Here is a 2,753-nt window from a genome sequence, read left to right on the forward strand (position 1 = left end):
CAAGGGAAAGTAGTAGCCTTTAGCCAACAGAACTTGAAGTTCTGAAGATCTGATTCCTTTCTGACTGGAGGCTGATCTCTTTGACTGACTCCACCAATGGTTGGCCGTGTTGTTCAAATAAAACTTAGCAGACCCACCGTCTAATACCCAGCCTCATCATGTAGGCAATCATGAATAGTATCTGGTGCCTGATTTTAATTTAGGCTAAAAAAGGTTCCTTACCATTAAGGGAGAAGGAAAGATAAAAACTAAGTAAGCTTTATCAGAAAGGTCTAAGTAAATACAGCCATAAGCACTCACAGAAACGCTGCACTGACTTCTCTGTCAAAAGATTTGTTGCGTCTGTAATTCCTTTCTTTACACAGCTCAGCGTTTATTCTTCCTGTTTGGCTTCAGATCTTCTGAACAGATGAAATATGGGGAGACTTAAGGGCACTATTGAGGGCTCTGGCACACGGGGAGATTAGTCGCCCGCGGCAAAACTCCCTGTTCGCGGGTGACTAATCTCCCCGAGTTGCCTTCCCCTGCCATCCGACCGGCGAACATGTAAGTCGCTGGCGGGATGGCAGACGCAGCGGGGCGATTTCAGGAAATCGCCGAAAAAGACTTGCGAGTCTTTTTCGGCGATTTGCGCGAAATCGCGCCGCCCCATGTGCCAGAGCCCTGAGAGAACTGAAGGTATGCCTGCAGCTTGAGATTAACTCTTTATTAGCCTTTCCTTCTCCTTTAAACATATCACATTTATCGGCCCTTCCTGGCCCATGTCTGAATTACAAATCAGTGTTGTGTAGTCACAGTCATTGTTGGCATTTGGGCATTAGAGTTGCGGTTTATTGCTCTCTTACCTCTTCTCTAGGGATGGGAGCCACAGGCTACCAACTCTCCCAAAAATACTCACTTATGGGGTCTGTGACACTCTGATTCCTTCTCATCATTCACTCCAGGAGCAGGTTCTATAGATACTCGGGATAAGCCTTGTTAGTCTTGTTGTTCACAACCCACGGTGCTCTATCTTGCTGCTCAGGTATGATGGCTCAGTGATGGCCTCTCTGCCTCATTTTTTATTTGACCTATTCCTGTCACCTGACTCTGATACTGCCTCTAATTTTATCCTTTACTGACCAGTCACTTGCTGGACCTTCCTGGACGGCCATTTCTTTGTTCATCTCCACTTTATCTCCTATCACTATATGTTTGGACCCTTCTCTGGCCATGACAAACAGCTGCTACTAAGTAGCTTGAGTGTCGGACTGTGCCAAGGTCCCACCAGAAAACCTTAGACCTTAGGCCCACTCTCCCCTTCTCTGTCCACTCACTTTTCTTTAATTACTTCTTTTTACATACTATTATCTATCCTTTCCTCCATTTCTTCTGTTTCTTCTCATACAGAATTGAGTACTGGCCATGGTGTAGGCATACAAGGCAAATGGCTGGGTGAGCAGGAGGGCCCACCGACACCTGGGCCTGCCGGGAGTTTTCTGGTATCTTTTTGGGCCAATCAAACACTGCCTTTCCCTAAGAGATCAAGGTAGCCCTCCTACTTAAAGGGATACTGACACCTACAATTACAACAGTTTACAACAGTTTATATATATATATATATATATATATATATATATATATATATATATAGTATACAGACAGTGAGCCACACACACCAGGACTTTGCAAAAAATGAAAAGTTTATTTGAAAAAAAGGTCCAACGTTTCGAGCACTGACTGTGCTCTTCCTCAGGGAAAAACCCTTGAGGAAGAGCACAGTCAGTGCTCGAAACGTTGGACCTTTTTTTCAAATAAACTTTTCATTTTTTGCAAAGTCCTGGTGTGTGCGGCTCACTGTCTGTATACTATTATTATTTTTGCCAGCACCCTGGGCGTTTGAGCCTTTATAGGGTGTGCTCCATTTGTTTCTTATATATATATATATATCATAACATTGTCTTTGTATGAACTTTATAATGTGCCATAAAAGTACATAAAAGACGCATTTCCATTCCCTATCAGATCCCCCATGTTCCTGTATGAGGGGGCGGCCATATTTGTTGGTTAGAAGCTGTAACTGACAGGCTGAGAAGGGACAGTCAGGTTGGCAAAACAGTCAGGTTTAGGGACTTTATGTAACAACAATTACTTACAAAAGCAAACCAATCCATGAAAAATTAGCGAATCTTTCCCGTTTTGCTTCGCCATCAAATTCGCAAAACGGCGAAAAATTCGCAAAAAAGCATTTGTTGCACAATTTTTTGTTGCCTGTGTCTATTTTGCAGCCCGCCTCTTTTTTGGTCGCACGCGTCTTTTTTTTTTGTCACCCGTGGGTTTTTTTTTTACGGGTTTTTACGCGACCGCACCCATTTTTGACGCAACCGCACCCAGTTCTGATGCAACTTCGGCTAATTTGACGCTCGGCGAAATTTTTTGACGTGCAACGAATTTTCACAGAAGTTTCGCAAAACAATTCACCAATGCGGAAATTCGCCGCAAATCCATGCCTGGCGAAAAAAAATCACTCATCCCCATTAACATGACCTATAGGTAACTTTTTATAGGGGCCCCCCTGCTTACTCATGGAGGACCTGTTGCTGTGAATAAATATATCAGTTGTTACATCCAGTTTCTGCCCTATCTGTGGCCCTTTATATCCCTATTGTAAAATAACTTCTGCTGCCGGTTACTTGCCCTTTAAATGGAGAAAGTTTCTGGCAGTCGGTGCAGGCGGGGGCGCGCCCCACAGCTAGCGGAGTACAATGCGCGCA

This window comes from Xenopus tropicalis, chromosome 3 (assembly GCF_000004195.4).
Source record: "Xenopus tropicalis strain Nigerian chromosome 3, UCB_Xtro_10.0, whole genome shotgun sequence".
Taxonomy (NCBI): domain Eukaryota; kingdom Metazoa; phylum Chordata; class Amphibia; order Anura; family Pipidae; genus Xenopus; species Xenopus tropicalis.